Source organism: Pan paniscus, chromosome 1 (genome assembly GCF_029289425.2).
Source record: "Pan paniscus chromosome 1, NHGRI_mPanPan1-v2.0_pri, whole genome shotgun sequence".
Lineage (NCBI taxonomy): Eukaryota > Metazoa > Chordata > Mammalia > Primates > Hominidae > Pan > Pan paniscus.
This window is the reverse complement of record NC_073249.2, coordinates 40388355-40412408: the sequence shown is the minus strand read 5'-3', so window position 1 is coordinate 40412408 and position 24054 is coordinate 40388355. Positions and strand designations below refer to the sequence as shown.

The 24054-nt window shown below is 39.1% G+C and overlaps 1 long non-coding RNA gene across 1 annotated transcript in view; it reads right to left on the bottom strand.

Annotated features, from left to right (window-relative positions):
- The window catches only part of LOC117977042 (uncharacterized), a 400174-nt gene extending 384185 nt beyond the window's left edge, over positions 1 to 15989 (bottom strand). The window contains exon 1 of the long non-coding RNA XR_010110183.1: positions 15377 to 15989. This is a non-coding gene — a long non-coding RNA (uncharacterized LOC117977042). The remainder of the gene's footprint in view (positions 1 to 15376) is intronic.
- Positions 15990 to 24054: the final 8065 nt, after the last annotated feature.

Here is a 24054-nt window from a genome sequence, read left to right as displayed (position 1 = left end):
TGATATAGAATCACTAAAAGATACTTAAGTGTATTATCTGGCTGCTAAATATATTCCTAATGTTCTCATTGTGTAACAGCATCCTGACTTACTCCTGCCAAGACAGTGATTCATTTCCTTACCTGCTGACCCTTTGGCATGAGTTGCCCAAAATGCTATACAGGAGCCATAGCTGGGCCCTATTAAAATCTGGCAGCTTTTCATATCATCTGGTGTTTAGGTAACATTAGTATTCCCAGATATGGTTCCCATAATATGGAATATGCTGCCTTTGTAACCCAAAGAAACCTTCTAGGCATTTTGCTTCCTTCTTCATGCTGAGAATACAAATTTTGATAATTTGTTCTTTATTTGGGGAGGATGGGTGATTCTTATCATGCCATAAACACCGTACATCCATAATTTTACTTATGTGCCAGGCCCTGAATATTCATAGGGTTTAACTCCAACTCTCTAGAGAATATGCTTCTTAGCAAATCCTCCAACTAGCATCTATATTTTGCTCATCTGGTTCCATTAGCATGTTGTCAATATAGTGAACAAATTTGACATTCTGTATGGATGTCTAAATGGTCTGTACCTCTTCATACTGTATTTAAACAAAGGGCAGAGGAGTTAACACAGCCTTGAAACAAACATGTAATTGATTCAGTTGTCCACTTTAAATGAAATTCTTTTCATTTCCTCTTCCTAATGATGAAAAAAATATATTTTCCAGAGCAATGGAAATATGGCTGCATACCATCTGATGACATGTTAATCCGCTCTAGCAAAGATACCACATCTGCCACTGGGTCCGATACCTGGCTATGTTTGCAGTAGTCCACTGTAATAATATGTCTTGTTTTTGCAGAAATCAGATTGGTGAATTAAACAGAGACTGAAGGGGACCATCATTCCTGTATCCTTTAACAAACTGTAAAGGTGGCACTAATTTCAACCATTCATATTGGACAAATTTTTTTTAAGTAACTATCTTGAAACAAGTATGGGGGATAAGCTGTTTTCACAGGCTTCTTCTTAACTTTTCCCCTAATCCTGTAGGCTGAAGATTCAACGTGGAGGTTGTGCCAACTACCAAGTATGTCTATTACAATTATTAATTGGGGTCTGCAGAAATGACCACTGGATGAGTTCACAGAAACGGTAAACACACTGTGGGCTGGACTTGGCTATCCCAGGTCCCCACTCTGACAGAAAAATCATGATGACACTTTGACCTCAATATCAACTTGGATTCTCTTTCCAACAGTCTTTAAAGTGTTTGGATATTCCACTTTCCCTAGGATACAGTTACCCAATAGAAGGCAGTAGGTCCCTTTGAGAAAAGTCTGAAGTAGCCACTACCACATACATTTACCATGATTTTGCAGGGTTCCTCTAAAAGGGTCTCTTCTCAAGTCAATGGGTTCTGGGTATAAAAACTGGATATTGGACAGGGAATTGTAATTTTTATTGGAATGATGGCTCTCAGCCTTGTCATTATTATCCTTTAATTTGATGTTTGATTTTACAGATAGAATAGCACTACTGTTAGCTATTGCTGTGGTTTGAATGTGTTCCCCAAAGTTCATGTGTTGGAAACTTAATTCCCAATTCCAGCGTTGAGAGGTAGGACCTTTAAGAGGTGACTAGGTCCTGAGGACTCTTCCCTCAAGATGGATTAAGGCTGTTATTGCAGGATTCGGTTTGTTATTGTGGGAGTAGATTCCTGATTAAAGGATGAGTTCATTCCCGTACCTCTTCCCACACCCTCTCTTTCCTGCATGTGCACTCGTTTTTTTTTTTGAGACGGAGTCTTGCCCTGTCACCTAGGCTGGAGTGCAGTGGTGCAATCTCAGCTCACTGCAACCTCCGCCTCCTGATTTCAAGCAATTCTCCTGCCTCAGCCTCCTGAGTAGCTGGGATTATAGGCACGTGCCACCATGCCTGGCTAATTTTTGTATTTTTAGTAGAGATGGGGTTTCACCATATTGGTCAGGCTGGTCTCGAACTCCTGACCTCAGGTGATCTGCTGCCTCCGCCTCCCAAAGTGCTGGGATTACAGGCATGAGCCACCGCACCCGGCCCACATTTCGTTTATTTCCTTTTTCTCCCCTTTCTACTAGTTTAGGAATTAAACATTGCATTCCTTCCTCCCTTTTTTGGTATTTGCCTTTATAATGCTAATGCACAAAGTTAACTAAATCTATGACTAATCAATATCTCTCTTATATGACTGAATTAGAGGAATATAGAGTAATTAAAGTCAATTTCTCGCTATCATCCATGATATTGTGTCATAGTTTGATTCTGCTTAGGACTGATACATGTCCCCACCCTTAGGTACACATGTGATTCGTATATGCCCACAAACATTCATCATTCTACCACTGTGGCTTTGAGTTTCTTGTTCATTTCTGGGACTTTGTGATATTTCCTTCTTCCTGCTTTCAATTTCAGCTATATAGTTTAAGAAAAGGTTTGTGTTCTAAGTCAGCATTTCTTTTTTTTTTTTTTTTTTTTGAGATGGAGTCTCACTCTGTCACCCAGGCTGGAGTGCAGTGGCGCGACCTCAGCTCACTGCAAGCTCCGCCTCCTGGGTTCACATCATTCTCCTGCCTCAGCCTCCCAAGTATCTGGGACTACAGGCGCCCACCACCACGCCTGGCTAATTTTTTGTATTTTTAGTAGAGACAGGGTTTCACTGTGTTAGCCAGGATGGTCTCGATCTCCTGACCTTGTGATCTGCCTACCTCGGCCTCCCAAAGTGCTGGGATTACAGGCGTGAGCCACCGCACCCGGCCTCTAAGTAAGCATTTCTATATATTTGGAGCAGAATGAAAGGTTGATTACTTCTGCTTGGGCCACCACATTGATCAGAAGTTTCCTTTTATTAATCTTTGCTTTTTTTCAATTCTTGAAAGCTCTCTGGCACATAGAGGATCATCCATGCCATTCATTCATTCAATAATTATTTAGTGAGCATCTCCTGATGGCTGGTGCTAAGCCCTGGAGTTAGGAAAATTCACTTCAGTGTGTCTGGAAAATGTTTATTCTGTGGTTGAAAAGATGATAAGAGGGTGTGTTTTTCCTTGGGTGCTGTTATAATTATCTCTTTTAGTTAAACATTCCTAGGGACTAAGGCACTCCTAAAATGAAGTGGACTGTTGTAAGAATTTCCACTCTATTAGGAATGACAGTAGAGTTTTGATCCCAGTAACCCACCTCAGGGAAAGCCTGTGTAATTGAAATTTACCAATAAATTTAAAATTCATTTTAGCCAAGAGACCTCACTTCATTTTTCACCCACTCTCCCCTCTCTCCTACCCTCTGATGCACCCATATACTCTTCAGGGATCTCTGCTTCATCTGGCATGAAGTCAGCTCGGGTGCTATTTTACTTTCATTTTCTATTTCTCATTGTTCACAGTGTTTGTCTCTCCCTCCCAGAAGCCTTCCACCACAGAGTAAGAACATGCAGGAAATCAATGTGTCTTGAGCAATTTCTAAGCCTCGCTGGGAGGTGCAGCAAAGCAATAGAATAACAAGGAGAATCAGTCTCCCAAGTTTTCCTCTCACCACACCTTCCCTCCAGAAGTACTTGACCTCCATCAGCCTCCCAGAGCTGGCCCTCCGGCTCTCTGGAGCTCCCTGACAGGTCCCAGGTGGTGAATATCATCTGCTTCTTGTTAGAATTCTGCTCTGTGTGAGCAGGTTTTAGAAGCAGCCTTTGAGAGCTTGTTTGCCATCAGCCCTCTGACACTTCTGTCTCCTTCACAGACACCCAGTAATTGGGTCCTCTTGGGTCATGAGCTACAAACACTTCTCCACTTACTCTACAAAGTTTTTTTTCTTTTATCAAACATAGATTTGCAGCTAAACTGTTCCTTTGTCATGCCCAAGGTGTAAAAACCCATCTTATTTTCTTTCTGGTCTTTGGCTCAAAAAGAGAAGTTTTTCTTTTTGAGTGGTCCCAGCCCAGATGGCAAAATGAACTTTAAATTTACCAAGTTAATTATTCCCTTGTGCTACGTTGTTTGAAAAAAAGCCCATACATTTAAAATTATGAAATGAAATGTCATTGTAACTCTCCTTGCAGATTTTAATTTGATATTGTGATTAATAATGATATCATGGTGTCAAAGGTGTATTGGATAAAGAAAATACGGTACATATACACCATGGAATACTATGCAGCCACATAAAAGAATGATATAATGTCCTCTGCAGCAACATAGATGCAGCTGGAAGTCATTATCTTTTTTTTTTTTTGTTTGTTTGTTTTTTGAGATGGAGTCTCGATCTGTTGCCCGGCTGGAGTGCAGTGGCACAATGTCAGCTTACTGCAACCTCTGCCTCCCAGGTTCAAGCAATTCTCCTGCCTTAGCCTCCCGGGTAGCTGGGATTACCTGTGCACGCCACCATGCCCAGCTAATTTTTGTGTTTTTAGTAGAGACGGGGTTTCACCACATTGGCCAGGATGGTCTCAATCTCTCCACCTTGTGATCTGCCCGCCTCGGTCTCCCAAAGTGCCAGGATTACAGGCATGAGCCATTGCACCTGGCCGGAAGTCATTATCTTAAGCAAACTAACACAGAAACAGCAAACCAAATACCACATGTTCTCATTTATATGAGGGAGCTAAACTCTGGGTACAGATGGACATAAAGATGAGAACGACAGACACTGGGGACTACAAGAGGGGAAACAGAGGGAGAGGGGAAAGGGTTGGAAAACTACCTATTGGGTACCATGCTCACTACCTGGGTGATAGGTTCAATTGTACCTGAAACCTCAGGATCATCCAATACACCCATGTAACAAACCTACACATGTACCCCCAAATCTGAAAGAAAAATACAAAAAGAAAAAATAAATAAATGAATAAATCATGATGACAATCATGATATAATAGCAATGGGATAATAATGGCTACAGTTATTATGTGTGTGGCAGGCACTTGCTAGATGCTTCCCATGCTTTATCTATGTTCACACTAACAACATTATGAGGTCATTTCTGTTAATTTCACCTTTTTACAGATAGGAAAAATGAGGCTTAGGGAAGTAAATTACCTTGCCAAAAGCCACAGATAGTATGTAGTGGAGCTGGAATTTAAGCCCCATAGCCTGGATCTGTAACCACCATGTTGTGCTACTTTCTGAATATCCAACAAATATTTTGTTAGGTTAAGCACAATTTCAGTGCCAGTAACCACAATTAGTAAGTAATACACCATCATTTCTGGCAAGTTCACATAAAAACCAACCACTGAGTCGTAGAAGGAGAAAAAAATTAACCAGGCAAAAGTTGTCAAAGTATTTCTGGTAGAAGAGGCTGAATGCACAAAGACAAAGATCAAAAACCAATAGAGATAATTCTGGCAACCACAAGGAGTTTATTGTCATAAGGCTGGAGATTTGGATGAAGGGGTAGACAGGAGCAACACAAGAAAGAGCCTTGCATACCATGATGGTCCTCTGGGAGTCTTTGAATATAATCAAGATATAAGAGTCACCCTGATTTGCATCCTATAGAAGAAAGAGCTATAGGCAATTCAGAAGTGAATGCAATTAAGTCCTGATATGCTTCTATTATTCCTGAAATAGCTCTGATTTCCATGGAAGAGAAGTTTAAATTCTAACCCTGAGATTGTGTATCGTGCTTCTAGAGGCTGGGAGACTACTGATGGTCGCTTGTATTTCATGGGCATTAAATGATCTGAAGAACAGACTTCTGGACTGGAACAAAAATTGGGGACTTTTCACTCAACAAACTTTTTTAAAAACATGGTTATAATGTGTCATGCTCTATGACAGTTGCTAAGGATACCAAGTCAAATAAGAATGGAAGCTACCACTCATGAAGGTTATAGTGACTTGAGAGGCTGAAGCTGGAGGATCACTTGAGCCCAGGGGTTGAATGCAGCCTGGGCAATATGGCAAGATCCTGTCTCTTAAAAATCATTAGGAGGGACGTTCCAAGATGGCCAGATAGGAAGAGCTCCATTCTACAGCTCCCAGCGTGAGCGATGCAGAAGACAGGTGATTTCTGCATTTCCAACTGAGGTACCGGGTTCATCTCACTGGGGCTTGTTGGACAGTGGGTGCAGCCCACGGAGTGTGAGCCGAAGCAGGGTGGGGCATCACCTCACCTGGGAAGCGCAAGGGATCGGGGAATTCCCTTTCCTAGCCAAGGCAAGCTGTGACAGAAGGTACCTGGAAAATCGGGACACTCCCACCCCAATACTGCGCTTTTCCAATGGTCTTAGCAAACAGCACACCAGGAGATTATATCCTGCGCATGGCTCAGAGGGTCCCACACCCACAGAGCCTCACTCATGGCTAGCACAGCAGTCTGAGATCGAACTGCAAGGTGGCATCAAGGCTGGGGGAAGGGCGTCCACCATTGCTGAGACTTGAGTAGGTAAACAAAGCGGCTAGGAACCTTGAACTGGGTGGAGCCCACTGCAGCTCAAGGAGGCCTGCCTGCCTCTGTAGACTCCACCTCTGGGGGCAGGGCATAGCTGAATAAAAGGCAGCAGAAACTTCTGCAGACTTAAAGTCCCTGTCTGACATCTTTGAAGAGAGTAGTGGTTCTCCCAGCACAGAGTTTGAGATCTGAGAACGGACAGACTGCCTCCTCAAGTGGGTACCTGACCCCCGAGTAGCCTAACTGGGAGACATCTCCCATTAGGGGTCAACTGACACCTCATACAGCTGGGTGCCCCTCTGAGATGAAGCTTCCAGAGTAAGGATCAGGCAGTAACATTTGCCGTTCTGCAATATTTGCTATTCTGCAGCCTCCACTGGTGATACCCAGGCAAACAGGGTCTGGAGTGGACCTCCAGCAAACTCCAACAGACCTGCAGCTGAGGGTCCTGACTGTTAGAAGGAAAACTAACAAACAGAAAGGACTCCACACCAAAACCCCATCTGTACATCGCCATCATCAAAGACCAAAGGTAGATGAAACCACAAAGATGGGGAGAAACCAGAGCAGAAAAGCTGAAAATTATAAAAATCAGAGCGCCTCTTCTCCTCCAAAGGAAAGCAGCTCTTCACCAGCAATGGAACAAAGCTGGATGGAGAATGACTTTGACGAGTTGAGAGAAGAAGGCTTCAGATGATCGGTATAACAAACTTCTCCAAGCTAAAGGAGGATGTTCGAACCCATCGCAAAGAAGCTAAAAACCTTGAAAAAAATTAGATTAATGGCTAATTAGAATAAACAGCGTAGAGAAGACCTTAAATGACCTGATGGAGCTGAAAACTATGGCACGAGAACTATGTGATGCATGCACAAGCTTCAGTAGCCAATTAGATGAAGTGGAAGAAAGGGTATCAGTGATTGAAGATCAAATGAATGAAATGAAGCGAGAAGAGAAGTTTAGAGAAAAAAGAGTAAAAAGAAATGAACAAAGCCTCCAAGAAATATGGGACTATGTGAAAAGACCAAATCTACATCTGATTGGTGTACCTGAAAGTGACGGGCAGAATGGAACCAAGTTGGAAAACACTCTCCAGGATATCATCCAGGAGAACTTCCCCATCCTAGCAAGGCAGGCCAACATTCAAATTCAGGAAATACAGAGAATGCCACAAAGATACTCCTCGAGAAGAGCAACTCCAAGACACGTAATTGTCAGATTCACCAAAGTTGAAATGAAGGAAAAAATATTAAGGGCAGCCAGACAGAAAGGTCAGGTTACCCACAAAGGGAAGCCCATCAGACTGATAGCAGATCTCTCGGCAGAAACTCTACAAGCCAGAAGAGAGTGGGGGCCAATATTTAACATTCTTAAAGAAAAGAATTTTCACCCCAGAATTTCATATCCAGCCAAACTAAGCTTCATAAGTGGAGAAGAAATAAAATCCTTTACAGGCAAAGAAACACTGAGAGATTTTGTCACCACCAGGCCTGCCTTACAAGAGCTCCTGAAGGAAGCACTAAACATGGAAAAGAACAACTGGTAACAGCCACTGCAAAAACATGCCAAATTGTAAAGACCATCAATGCTAGGAAGAAACTACATCAACTAACGAGCAACATAACCAGCTAACATCATAATGACAGGATCAAATTGACACATAACAATACTAACCTTAAATGTAAATGGGCTAAATGCTCCAATTAAAAGACACAGACTGGCAAAGTGGATAAAGAGTCAAGACCCATCAGTGTGCTGTATTCAGGAGACCCATCTCACGTGCAGAGACACACATAGGCTCAAAATAAAGGGAGAGAGGAAGATCTACCAAGCAAATGGAAAACAACAAAAAAAGCAGGGGTTGCAATCCTAGTCTCTGATAAAACAGGCTGTAAACCAACAAAGATCAAAAGAGACAAAGAAGGCCATTACCTAATAGTAAAGGGATCAATTCAACAAGAAGAGCTAACTATCCTAAATATATATGCACCCAATACAGAGCACCCAGATTCATAAAGCAAGTCCTTAGAGACCTACAAAGAGACTTAGACTCCCAAAAAATAATAATGGGAGAGTTTAAAACCCCATTGTCAACATTAGACAGATCAATGAGACAGAAGGTTAACAAGGATATCCAGGAATTGAACTCAGCTCTGCACCAACCAGACCTAATAGACATCTACAGAACTCTCCACCCCAAATCAACAGAATTTACATTCTTCTCAGCACCACATCACACTTATTCCAAAATTGACCACATAGTTGGAAGTAAAGCGCTCCACAGCAAATGTAAAAGAACAGAAACTATAACAAACTGTCTCTCAGACCACAGTGCAAACAAACTAGAACTCAGGATTAAGAAACTCACTCAAAACTGCTCAACTACATGGAAACTGAACAACCTGCTCCTGAATGACTACTGGGTACATAACAAAATGAAGGAATAAATAAAGATGTTCTTTGAAACCAATGAGAACAAAGACACACATACCAGAATCTCTGGGACACATTTAAAGTGTAGAGGGAAATTTATAGCACTAAATGCCCACAAGAGAAAGCAGGAAAGATCTAAAATTGACACCCTAACATCACAATTAAAAGAACTAAAGAAGCAAGAGCAAATACATTCAAAAGCTAGCAGAAGTCAAGAAATAACTAAGATCAGAGCAGAACTGAAGGAAATAGAGACATAAAAAACCCTTCAAAAAATCAATGAATCCAGGAGCTGGTTTTTTGAAAAGATCAACAAAATTGACAGACCACTAGCAAGACTAATAAAGAAGAAAAGAGAGAAGAATTAAATAGATGCAATAAAAAATGATAAAGGGGATATCACCACTGATACCACAGAAATACAAACTACCATCAGAGAATACTATAAACACCTCTATGCAAATAAACTAGAAAATCTAGAATAAATGGATAATTTCCTGGACACATACACCCTTCCAAGACTAAACCAGGAAGAAGTTGAATCCCTGAATAGACCAATATCAGGCTATGAAATTGAAGCAATACTTAATAGTCTACCAACCAAAAAGAGTCCAGGACCAGACAGATTCACAGCCAAATTCTACCAGAGGTACAAAGAGGAGCTGGTACCATTCCTTCTGAAACTATTCCAATCAATAGAAAAAGAGGGAATCCTCCCTAACTTGTTTTATGAGGCCAGCATCACCCAGATATCAAAGCCTGGCAGAGACACAACAAAAAAAGAGAATTTTAGACCAATATCCCTGAGGAACATTGATGCAAAAATCCTCAATAAAATACTGGCAAACCGAATCCAGCAGCACATCAAAAAGCTTATCCACCATGATCAAGTTGGCTTCATCCCTGGGATGCAAGGCTGGTTCAACATATGCAAATCAATAAACGTAATCCAGCATATAAACAGAACCAAAGACAAAAACCACATGATTATCTCAATAGATGCAGAAGAGGCCTTCAACAAAATTCAACAGCCCTTCATGCTAAAAACTCTCAATCAATTAGGTATTGATGGGACGTATCTCAAAATAATAAGACCTATTTATGACAAACCCACAGCCAATATCATACTGAATGGGCAAAGACTGGAAGCATTCCCTTTGAAAACTGGCACAAGACAGGGATGCCCTCTCTCACCACTCCTATTCAACATAGTGTTGGAAGTTCTGGCCAGGGCAATCAGGCAGGAGAAAGAAATAAAGGGTATTCAATTAGGAAAAGAGGAAGTCAAATTCTCCCTGTTTGCAGATTACATGATTGTATATTTAGAAAACCCCACTGTCTCAGCCCAAAATCCCCTTAAGCTGATAAGCAACTTCAGCAAAATCTCAGGATACAAAATCAATGTGCAAAAATCACAAGCATTCCTAAACACCAATAACAGAAAAACAGAGAGCCAGATCATGAGTGAACTCCCATTCACAATTGCTTCAAACAGAATAAAATACCTAGGAATCCAACTTACAAGGGATGTGAAGGACCTCTTCAAGGAGAACTACAAACCACTGCTCAACGAAATAAAAGATGGCACAAACAAATGGAAGAACATTCCATGCTCATGGATAGGAATAATCAATATCATGAAAATGGCCATACTGCCCAAGGTAATTTATAGATTCAATGCCATCCCCATCAAGCTACCAATGACTTTCTTCACAGAATTGGAAAAAACTACTTTAAAGTTCATATGGAACCAAAAGAGAGCCCGCATTGCCAAGACAATCCTAAGTCAAAAGAACAAAGCTGGAGGCATCATGCTACCTGACTTCAAACTACACTACAAGGCTACAGTAACCAAAACAGCATGGTACTGGTACCAAAACAGAGACATAAACCAATGGAACAGAACAGAGCCCTCAGAAATAATACCATGCATCTACAACCATCTGATCTTTGACAAACCTGACAAAAACAAGAAATGGGGAAAGGATTCCCTGTTTAATAAATGGTGTTGGGAAAACTGGCTAGCCATATGTAGAAAGCTGAAACTGGATCCCTTCCTTACACCTTATACAAAAATTAATTCAAGATGGATTAAAGACTTAAATGTTAGACCTAAAACCATAAAAACCCTAGAAGAAAACCTAGGCAATACCATTCAGGACATAGGCATGGGCAAGGACTTCATGTCTAAAACACCAAAAGCAATGGCAACAAAAACCAAAATTGACAAATGGGATCTAATTAAACTAAAGAGCTTCTTAACAGCAAAGGAAACTACCATTAAAGTGAGCAGGCAATCTACAGAATGGGAGAAAATTTTTACAATCTACCCATCTGACAAAGGGCTAATATCCAGAATCTACAAAGAACTTAAACGAATTTACAGGAAAAAGTCAAACAACCCCATCAAAAACTGGGCAAAGGAGATGAACAGACCCCTCTCAAAAGAAGACATTTATGCTGCCAACAGACACATGAAAAAATGCTCATCATCACTGGCCATCAGAGAAATGCAAATCAAAACTACAATGAGATTCCGTCTCACACCAGTTAGAATGGCAATCATTAAAAAGTCAGGAAACAGGTGCTGGAGAGGATGTGGAGAAATAGGAACACTTTTACACTGTTGGTGGGACTGTAAACTAGTTTAACCATTGTGGAAGACAGTGTGGCAATTCCTCAAGGATCTAGAACTAGAAATACCATTTGACCCAGCCATCCCATTACTGGACATATACCCAAATGACTATAAATCATGCTGCTATAAAGACACATGCACACATATGTTTATTGCAGCACTATTCACAATAGGAAAGACTTGGAACCGACCCAAATGTCCATCAATGATAGACTGGATTAAGAAAATGTGGCACATATACACCATGGAATACTATGCAGCCATAAAAAAGGATAAGTTCATGTCCTTTGTCGGGACATGGATGAAGCTGGAAACCATCATTCTGAGCAAACTATTACAAGGACAGAAAACCAAACACTGCATGTTCTCACTCATAGGTGGGAATTGAACAATGAGAACACTTGGACACAGGGTGGGGAACATCACACACTGGGACCTGTTGTGGGGTGGGAGGAGGGGGGAGGGATAGCATTAGGAGATATACCTAATGTAAATGACAAGCTAATGGGTGCAGCACACCTACATGGCACATGTATACATATGTAACAAACTTGCACATTGTGCACATGTACCCTAGAACTTAAAGTATAATAATAATAAAAAAAGAAATAACCATAAAAATAGGCAACCAGCCCTTGGGGCTGCTCCGTCTATGGAGTAGCCATTCTTTTATTCCTTTACTTTCTGAATAAACTTGCTTTCCCTTAAATAAATAAATAAGGTACCAGAATAAATAAATAAAATAAAAAATATTAATAGGAGATGGAAATATGTAAAAGAACAAATAGCCCCCAGTGTGATGATATGTTCAGTGATAAGAAGTATGCATAAAACAGTATAAGACTACACAGGAGGGGGATAGCAGAGCTTTGGGGAGAGAGCTCCATAATAGGTTCAAGTTCTGGCTCTGTTACTAATTATTAGGCAAGAAATGTAATTTCTTGGGGGCATCATTCCCCTTATCAGCAAAATGAGAACATTGGATGATATCCAGGTATGCTCTCAGTGTTAAAATTAGGTGATTAGAAGATATCATTTTATGATACCACTGACTTAAAAATATTTGATTTACAAAATTCAGTATGTAGAAATGTAAGCTAAGCATCAATTTCTTCCCCCATCCCCTACTCCCTCTAGAGGTCAACTTCCTGTAGCATATTTGGGAAAAATGCCCTCAAATGATGTTTTGTAAGTTGAATGTCTGGGTATTAAAATTCTAAATGGCAGTTTTCTAGGCTAGCGCATAGCTGCATAACACAATGCTTTTAACTATTAGCTCTGGAGTCTGACCAGTCTTCTTGTGATCATGGGAACATGACTTTATCATGGTAAATAACTTCCATGTTTCAATTTCAATTTCTTTATCCATAAAATGGGGTTAACAATTTTAGTGTTGCTAAGAGCAATACATCAATTAATACATGTAAGTGTTTAAAATAATATCTGGACTATGATAGACATTAAGTAAATATTAATTATATAAATCTATAATGAAGCTCAGTGATTTTGCATACTTTTTGCTTGTTTGTTTTAGGCCTGGGATACTTTCTACAAACAAGAGCTTATCTAATTACAGTTGTATATTGTAAACCCTAGGGCAAACACTAAAAACATTTTTTAAGTAGTATAAATAATGTCAATTAGGAAATAAAGTGGAATCATAAAAATGCTCAATTAACCCAAGAAAAGAGAGAAAAAGAGTTAAAAAGAAATAAGGAACATATGGAAGAAATACGAAACAGCTAACATGATGGTAGATGTTAATCCAACCATATCAACAATCACATTAAATATGAATGCCTGAATGCACCAGTTAAAAAAGGGAGATTGTCAGATAGGATCGAAAAGCAAGCCCCAACAATATGCTTTCCTCAATAAATCAATTTTAAATAAAAGACATTTATAAAGTAAAAGTTAAAAGGAAGGGAAAAAAATACCATGTAAACACTAACCCAAAAAGGCTGAAATAGCTATTTTGATAAGAAACAAAATAGACCTCAGAAAAAGGAACATTATCAAGGATAAAGAGAGACATGACATAATGACAAAATAATTTTACAAGAAGACGTAACAATGCTAAACGTTTACGCACACAACATCAGAGTTTCAAAATGCATTAGACAAAACCAACTAGAACTGAAAGGAAATAAAGGCAGAGCCAGAATTGTAGTTGGAGACTTTATTACTTTTCTCTCAGTAACTGATAGAACATGTAAAGAGAAAATCAGCAAGAATATGGAAGTCCTTAACAACATTATTAACCAATTATACCTAATTGACATTTCTGGAGCACACCATAGAACAACAGCAAAATACACTTTCTTTATTAGTGCATTCGAACACTCACCAGGACAGACTTCATTCAGGCTCATAATAAACCTCAGCAAATTAAAAAGGGCAGAAATCATACAAAGTATGTTCTCAGACCATAACAGAATTAGCCTAGAGAAAAATAACACCACACCAATTAGAAAATCTCCAAATAGTTGGAAATTAAACAGCACAATTCTAAATAATCCATAGGTCAAAGAGGAAGTCTCAAAAAAATTTTAAAGTATTGTGAAGTGAATGAAAATGAACCTGCAGAACTTCAACAAATGTGAGATGACTAAAACAGTGATTACATGGAAGTGTATAGTATAAAATGGTTATAATAGAAATAAGAAGATCTCAAACCCACAATATAAGTTTTTACCTTACAAAACTAGAAGTAGAAGAGCAAACTACATCCAAAGCAAGCAGAAAAAATTAAATATAAATAAAACCAGAAATCAATGAATTTGAAAGAAGAAAAAACATATGATCATCAATAAATGCAGACAAATTATTTGACAAAATTAAACTTCCATTTATGGTAAAAACTCTTAGCAAACTAGAAATAAAAGAGAGCTTCCTTAATCTGAGAAAGTGCACAATGAACATTAAGTGATGAAAGACTGAATTGTTTCGTCCTGTAGTCAAGAATAAGGTAAGGATGTCCTCTGTCTCTCTCAACATCATTATGGAAGTCCTAGCCAGTGCAATAAAATAAGAAAATTAAGAAAAAAGAAGAGAAAAAATATTTATTTATGAACAACAAAAGTATCTATGTAGAAAATCCCAAAAGAAGTCTACAACAACACTTCTAGAACTAATAAAAGAGCTTAGCAAGGTCACAGAATACAAAGTTAACAATTGGAATTCAAAGTTAATAAAAAAAAAACCACTTATTATAATGCCAAAAATACTGAGGTATATAAATTTTCAAAATTACATGTAGGATCTGTATGCTAACAACTGCAAAATACTGATGAAAAAAATTAAAATCCTAAATAAATTTAGAGACATATCACATTAATAGATTGTAAGACTCAATATTGCTAAGATATCAATTCTTTCCAATTCAGTCTAGAGATGAAACAAAATCCCAGAAGACTCTTTTGTAAATATTGATGAGGTGATTCTAAAATATATGTGAAAAGACTAATAAACTAGAATAGCCAGAACAGTTTTGAAAGAGAATAACATCCCGGGGACTTCCTTTCTTTATTTCAAGACTTAAAGTTACAGTAATCAAGACAGTGTGATATTGGTGAAAGGATAAATGTATAAATTAATGGATCAGATAGCAAAAAATAGGAAATAGATCCACACCAATAAAATATAGTCAACTGATTTTTTATAAAGGTGCAAATGCAATTCAGTGGAGAAAGTACAGTGTCTTCAACAAATAGCGCTGCAACAATTGGAAGTCTGTATGTAAAAAAAGATAATAATCTCAGCCTATATCTCACAGTTTCTACAAAGATTAGCCCTAAATAGATTATAGATATAAAAAATAAAGCTATAACACTTTTAGAAAAAAAAAACAGAAAATCTATGCCAACTTAGATTAGTTAAAGAGTTTTACTTACATCACCAAAAGCATGATCCATAAGTGCAAAAGCTCAATAAATTGTACTTAATTAAAATGAAAAATGTTTGCTCTTCAAAAGACACAGCCACAGACTAGAGAAAATACTTGCAAATCACATTTCTGGCAAAGCACTTCTGTCCAGGATATATAAAAACTCTCAAAATCCAGCAATGGGAAATCCACCCAATTAAAAAGTGGTTAGATTTTATTCTTTGTACCATACCAGTCTGCATTATCTGCTGAACTGGCTTCACTCTGAAGACTAACACTTCTGCTAGAAGTAGCTCCTGACTTAAAGCTCCTTGTTTATCCCAGATATGTTAGTGGGAGAGATTTTGCTCTTTTAAGGGATTTTTAGAAGGAAGAGTTTTTATCCACTAAAAGGAGTTCACAGGATTTCAAGAGCTCTCTGACTATTGTATTACATTCCTCTTCCTATCTAATCCTTGCTTTTTAAGTCCAGGTGGGAGAAATCTGGTTGTCCTGGATGTTGAAGAAGTTCATTGTTGTGATGGTGTGTGACTTCAACCTATCATCAATTCCATGGCACAAAATGATGCCAAAATAATCCAGCAGCAGCTAAACTCAGAGGAGAAAACCAAATAAGCAGAGTAAGTTTTTAGCTGCAGAAATTAGAATAGATGGAGTCTGCTTTAAATTGGGAGGACTCCAACGCAGGAAGGAAATGTCCTTTTCAATTTTAAAGACATTTTTTTTTCCCTGAAGGCAGTTTAACTCATATTTGCACTTACATACTTTTCTTTGCGTATTAAGGTAGCAGCCTTCAACTCAATCCATGCTGCATTTAAGGGTGGAATGTGTTGTTCATCAGAAAACTTAACAGAAACTGGCCTTTCATTTGTTACTTTCAAAAGGCCCACATGGTACAACTGGAGAAGTCCCAGCTTGTTTTTCTAAGTCATCAAAATGTATATAAATTTTCTAGATTGAATAACAGTCTTGCACATCTATCATGGTACAATTTAATATGCATCTTTCCCAATCCTTCTTCTCCCACCCTAAAAAAAAATGAAACCATTTTATGATGCATTGCACACCTTCTGGGTAAACTGATCTTTAAATTTTGAGACAGTATAAAGAAAATCTGGTTTTGTCTCACAGTTTAACTGACACCATTTTTTGTTCTGTATATTTAGAATAAAATTGTGAGAAATCTATATAAAGTCATCTTTGATCGCTTCAAAAAAGAAAAAAAAAAAGTGGCCAGGCCCCATGGCTCATTCGTGTAATCCCAGCACTTTGGGAGGACAAGGCAAGAGTGTCACTTGAGCCCAGGAATTCCAGCAGAATGGGCAACATAGTGAAGACCTTGTCTCTACAAAAAATCAGAAAATTAGCCAGGCATGGTGGCACACACATGTGATCCCAGTTACTCAGAAGGGTGAGGTGGGAGGATCACTGAGCCTGGGAAGGCAAGGCTGCAGTGAGGTATGACTGCACCACTGCACTCCATCCAGCCTGGGTGACAGAGCAAGATCTTGTCTCAATAAAAACAAAACAAAAGAAAAGCAGTTAAAAGATCTAAACCATTTAACCAAAGAAAACGTGAATGGAAAATAAGCCTACAAAAGGATGCCCAACAACGTAAATGATAGGAAAATGCAAATTAAAGCTACCATGATGTATCACTACATACCTATTAGAATGGTTAATTTAAAAAAATAGCAATACCAAGCGTCGACAAAGGTGTAAACCAACTAGAACTCATACATAGCTGGTGGAAATGCAAAATATTACAGTCTCTTTGAGAAACACTTCAAGAATTCTTACAAAGGTAAACATATACCTATGCTATGATCCATTAATCCCACTTCTAGCTATCAAACTAAAAGAAATAAAAACTTATGTTCCTATAAAAACATGTACTTTGTATGAACATTTATAGGAGCTTTATTTATATTCTTCAAAAGTTGGAAACGTTCCAGATGTCCTTCAGCCAGAGAATCAATAGACAAGCTGTGGTAGATTTGTGTAGGAGAATAATACTATACGGCAATGAATAGGAAGAGACTATTGATTCAAAAACAACACGGATGATCTTTATTTTTAAGTTTAATTTTAATTTTTTTTGACACAGAGTCTCATACTATCACCCAGGCTGGAGTACAGTGGCATGATCTTGGCTCACTGCAACCTCTGCCTCCCAAGTTCAAGCAATTCTCCTGCCTCAGCCTCCTGAGTAGCTGGGATTACAGGTGCACGCCACCACACCCAGCTAATTTTTGTATTTTTAGTAGAGACAGGGTTTCACCATGTTGGCAGAGCTGGTCTCGAATTCCTGACCTCAAGTGATCTGCCCACTTTGGCCTCCCAAAGTCCTGGGATTACAGGCATGGGCCCGGCCTACGTGGATGAATCTTAAATGCATTTTGTTAAGTGAAAGGAGCTAGACTCAAAATGATACATGTTATATGATTCAATTTATATGATACTCTGGGAATAGGAAAACCCTAAGGAAGAAAAACAGAACAGTGGTTTCCAGGCGTTCCATAGTAGGAGGAACAGTTGCTTATAAAGAGGCAGCACCAGTGGATTTCAGGGCTGATGGAGCTATCCTACATGCAATTGTGGTGAGAGACACATGGATCTATGCATTTGTCAAAACCCATAGAGCTGTTCACCAAAAAGAATAAATTTTACCATGTTTGTTTCTTTGTTTTTCAGAAAATCCATCAAGACAATGGGGAGGGCTGGTGGATACCAGACTGTGACAGAATTTCATTTATGACAAAAGAATCACATAACACATGACCTCACTGAAGGAGATGGAGAAGAAAGGAAGTGACCTATGTAACTTTGGAAAACAGTGTTTTGACTACATACTTAAAGGTTGAAGACATAAGAACTATGCAGAAACATTATAGTCTAATTGGTAAATTTATTTTTTAGAGGTGTATGGGTTAATAGCTCTGAAAATACTTTATTAGTAAACTAGGTTTTAACAAATGAGTAAATATATTTTAGCTAGTGAGAGCTAGATTTCTCAACATCAAAGAAATAAGTTACAAATAAGGAAAGGTGGAAGGCTAGAATGAACTTGTGGTCCTGAACTGGAATCAAGATACAAATGTAAGCTCATGCATTTTAAAAATTACACAGGAGAGAAAGATAATAGAAAAACAGAAATAGAAGTACATATGCATTAGTTAGTATTCAGACATATATTTCCTAGCTCCATCTACTAGACTAGAAGAAGTGATACTCAGCAAGGAGCATACCTAGAACTTAGATCTTAGTTTCTGAATACCATTTTCTAATAAAAGGAACCAGCGCTCCATGGAAAACTGATTGACTCCAGGTTTGGGACAGAGATAATTCATGATAAACCTGTACCATTCCTGTGGCATCACAAAGTAAGTAATCGTTTAAATAAAAAAACTAAGGGGGTATATAAAATCACCAGTAGAGGCCGGGCGCGGTGGCTCACGCCTGTAATCCCAGCACTTTGAGAGGCCAAGGCAGGCGTATCACAAGGTCAGGAGATCAAGACCAACCTGGCTAACACAGTGAAACCCTGTCTCTACTAAAAAAATACAAAAAATTAGCCGGGCGTGGTGGCGGGCGCCTGTAGTCCCAGCTACTCGGGAGGTTGAGGCAGGAGAATAGCATGAGACCAGGAGGCGGAGCTTTCAGTGAGCCAAGATCCCGCCACTGCACTCCAGCCTGGGCGACAGAGCCAGACTCCGTCTCAAAAAAAAAAAAAAAAAAAATCATCAGTAGAACACAAAAGTAATAATTGCTAGAATTAACAGGAAAAAGTTTAAGAGGCAACAAGATATTTGCATAGTGTTAAATTATCATCCAATAAATATTTAGTATATTACTAAGGGAAAAATAGTACCTTTACAGTGAAGAATTCTGGCAGACACCACCTTAACCAGGTGAAAAAGGTTAATTAACATCAGCAGTAATAAGAGAAACGACATCAGGTACTCGTGAGGTAATGACATAATAAGAATGATGCGGCCGGGCGCGGTAGCTCATGCCTGTAATCTCAGCACTTTGGGAGGCTGAGGCAGGCGGATCACGAGGTCAGGAGATCGAGACCATCCTGGCTAACACGATGAAAACCCGTCTCTACTAAAAATACAAAAAATTAGCTGGGCCTGATGGCCGGCGCCTGTAGTCCCAGCTGCTCGGGAGGCTGAGGCAGGATAATGACGTGAACCCAGGAGGCGGAGCTTGCAGTGAGCCAAGATTGCGTCACTGTACTCCAGCCTGAGTGGCAGAGCGAGACTCCGTCTCACAAAAAAAAAAAAAAAATAAGAATGATGCATCATCTCTGTGATACCCTTCCCAAGAATGCATAACTTCAATTTATCAGAAGAAAATAACAAACAAACCCCAATTGAGAGCCTTTCTACAAAATAACACAGGTGCTCTTCAAAAGTGTCAAGACTATGAAAGATAAGGAAAGCCAAAAGGACTGTCACAACTTGGAGGAGACGAGGAAGACCTTAATGCAAAGCGCTCTCCGGGATTGCAGAATCACTAATACAATAACCTGTAAATTATAGGGTCTATTTTATGCACATATATTTAAATTATATATATGCAAGGATTGCATCCTTGGATACAGAAAAGATATTAGTGGAAAAACTATTTATACATATATTGTTCTACTGGTTCTGCTTTTTTGATAGAACTCTTACTGATACAGCAGGTAAAAATAGAGCTGCTCCTGGTTGGTCCATCTGAAGGTGCTTTTCCATATCACCCTTTCCTTCCTACTCACTTGATTCCACTGGGAAGTGCTCTACTGAGCACTGTCTATAACTTCCATGCTCAGGTCTCTCTCAAAATAATGTTCCTGTCCCACACAGCTCCCACCAGAGAGGTAGATGTGGGATAGGTCACACTTCTGGGTGTTTTCCTTTTCCTCTCCATAATGTATATAAGGCTATGATATTGGATCCGACTACAGAAATGACTTAAGAGGTAAGTAAAGTGAATTGCAAGATAATTGAGTGAGAAGAAGAAAATATCTGTTTCCATAGTCCAAGTGAAAACACAAAATCATTTGATAGAAGGTCTAGGCAGGTTCCATCCCCATTCGCAGCCTTGCTTCCCTTATCCTCGAATCTGCCCTCCTTTCAAAAATGCCTCCTCCTTCAAATATTCACAGTGCAAATCCCCACCATTCTTCTAAGGTCAACCCCACAGGAATTAATCTGATACAAGGATTCGTTTCATTATCTCTTGGTGAAGGTCATTCTTAACAATACAATTCCTCAATCTAGATGAACTCTACGAACATCAACTGTTCATAGGAAAAGTTTCTTCTGTTTATCTGGATATTATTCCCCTAAATACAACATAATTTACAGAGATCCTTGCCTCAACAGAGAATTATGTTTTAAGTTGTATCAACCAAAATAGTGCCACCTGCCCCTTGAACAATCTTGACCCACAGCTGCCACCCAACAACCCCCATTTATGTATAAGTTATTTATTTTCTGCTTCTAAAGTTCACCCCCAACTCTTGAGGAACAAAGAAAAAAACCGTATGAGTGTACCTTTTTCAAGCCATCCAAGTCTCTGTCTCCTGGAAACTGCCCAGTAAAAGTTTCAAAATGACTTTTTTATGTTCCTTGATCTGTGGTTTTCTGTGGTTAGTAGAAGAAAGTGCTAGAGTATTTTTTCCTCACATCTGACATTCCAAGGGGTGAGAAATAGGGACTAGGAAGCCATCGTTGTTTGTTCTTGATACAATAGCTGAAGTTCCTGATATTGCTCACCTGAAAGTTTGAGGCGTGGGAGTGGGGTGAAGACCTGATATCTTAATTTCCAGGTTCAGAAGTAAAGTGCCAATAATATCAACTTATGAAAAATGATCCTATGACAAACCTCACATGTGGTACTAAGTCCACTAAACATTTATCTCAATAATTTGAAAACTCTTATTTCCATTAGTTTGACTGACTGCAATTCCATAAATTATACATCTATTTATCAGACCTATATAGTGCCACTCAACCAGGGATCCCTCTCTTGATGTAACTTTGTTCAGATGGATCCTCTGCCCCATCCTGTACCAGTGATTCCTTTGCACTCAAGAAATGGGAATACTATTTGGAGGCTAGGTTAAAAATGGGAGTGAGGTAGCACAGAACAGGAAAAGCAAAGTAATTCTGGAGCCTCAAGAACTCTAGGAAGATGTTAAGAATGGAACTGAAGCTGATTTAGGGTAGTATGAACTTTCAAGAGATCCTGAACTAGGCTGTGGCCCAGATTCCTGACTCACACAACCCGTGAAATAAGAAGTGCTTGTTTTAAGACACTAAGGTTTGGAGTAATCTGTTACATAGCAATAGAAACTAATATGATAATCTGTGACTCTTACGGCCTTTTATATGTGCATATGTTTAAATGTTATATATATATTTAAATAAACTATTACAGGTTGGCCTGAGAATCTTAACTCCAGTTATAATGTTGTTCTTGTGGAAGAGCACACTCTGAATTCTAAACTTTTTCCTTAAAATCTACTGAAGCATTGAAACACAATATATTTGTAAGTTGAGGATTTTCTATATTTAAAGGATACTCTTTTAAAATATCTTATCAATATTTTCATAATCTTCATAGGGTCTAAGTTGAAGGATTGTGTGTGATTTGATATTCCTTTTATAGTTCCTTCTGCATTTTCGGAGTTTTTCCACAATAAATATATTCTACTTTTTCCCCCTGGTAAACTCACATGAATTATTTTAAGACTAACCTGGCCAGGTGCAGTGGCTCACAGCTGTAATCCCAGCACTTTGGGAGGCCAAGGTGGGTGGATCACCTGAGGTCAGGAGTTCAAGACCAGCCTGGCCAACATGGTGAAACTCTGTCTCTACAAAAATAGAAAAATTAGCCAGGCATGATGGTGGGTGCCTGTAATTCCAGCTACTTGGGAGGCTGAGGTGGGGGAATCGGTTGAACCCAAGAGACGGAGGTTGCAGTGAGCTGAGATTGCACCACTGCACCCCAGCCTGGGCAACAGAGTGAAAGACTCCATCTCAGAAAAAAAGAAAGACTAACCCAAATATTACTTCACCCTAGGCTTGCCCTCTTCCAAGGCAAGATTTAAATGGCTCCTTTCAGTTCTGTTTTGAACTTCCCTCTCTCCCAGCACTGATCACACTATCGTAATTTACCTTTTTATCCTGTGTTCCCTGCTGGACCATGTGCTTATTAATTGTATTCATGTGCTGTGAGTCTAGAAAAGTGTTCATACACAGTGCAGGCGCTCAATAGCCAATAATAACTATTCATAGTAATAGCTTATGAAAGAATGAATGCATACACAAAGGAACTTGAAAAAGAACTTTAGACATTTGGAGATACCGCCGTTGTGCATTTCAATGGGTGACTATAGGTGTGATGAACACTGGATTAAAAGAGGCAAAATGATGTCTAAATGAGAAAATCGGATACATCATTTTTGCTTAAACTCTTCCAGTGGTTCCCATTGTTCTCAGGGAATGAAAAAGGATTGAAATATTTTGACCTCGCTGCTGCCTACAGCTATAGCGTCTCATCTTTTCCAAACTGTCTCTATCCCTTCTTCTCTTTCTGTCTGCACTTCACCCACCTGGCCATTTTCTATTTCTTACCATCTTTTCTCCACCATTTTACACAGGCTGCTCTTTTCACCAGGAACGACATTTCCTTTACCTACTATAATTTCATGTTGTTAAATTTGCCACAGTTGTAATTTCCCCCTTATTTGGGTGATCATGTATTCATCTACCTGCTATTAGAGAGCACACTTCATGAGAGAAGATGGTGGCCTGTTTTTGCTCACCAGCACTCATGAGTGATTGGATAACTTTTGGTCACAGGAATTTATCTCTTGAATATATTCTGCAGCTGTATGATGAAAGGCTTGGGTTCTCCATTATAGGAGTTAACATGTAAGTGAGCTGGCAGGAGAGTATTTAAAGACAAGAGGGTATTGTCTGAAGGTAAAACCAATTAAACCTGGGTAATCAGAAAGGAATGAACCCTTAAAAACTGTGCCTGTCATGCCACACCATCACTTCAAGGCTCTTGCTTCTGATTCTGGGAACAAAAGAAGACATGTTGACTAGATGAACCTCCCTGAGAGGCCTTTGTAAAATAATTATAAATCATATTAATATTCATATACCAAGCACTAAGCACTGTTCTAAGTGGGTTGTATGCATCAACTCAATCCTCACCACAACCCTTTGAGACACATGGGAGCTCAGGTGACACAAGGAGAAAGTGGTAGACCAGGAGTTCAGACTCAAGCAGTCCAGCTTAGTGCTGGACTGAGGGCTGACAAGGCCTGCCATAAGAAAGGGGACTTAGAACATACAGGGTTGCTCAGGGTAGAAAAATAAATAAATGTCTCCTTCACTTTCACAGACTACATGCATGACACTGGCTCTCCTCTATTGGAAGTAAAGGAGGTTGAAGGTCCAGCAAACATTTCTTCCAAGAACTGGAGCCACTTCTGTGTCTAAGATTAAGATTTCCCAGCCACTGCCATGTGTTTCCTCTCCTACCTTAAGTACTCCCAGATGTATATTTCATGTTCTCTATTATGTTAGAGAATACTCAGTATGGATTCTGGGGTCAAACCAGCTAGATTAGAATCCTAGCTCTGATACTGGTTGTGCAAACTTGGGAAAGTTATTCAAA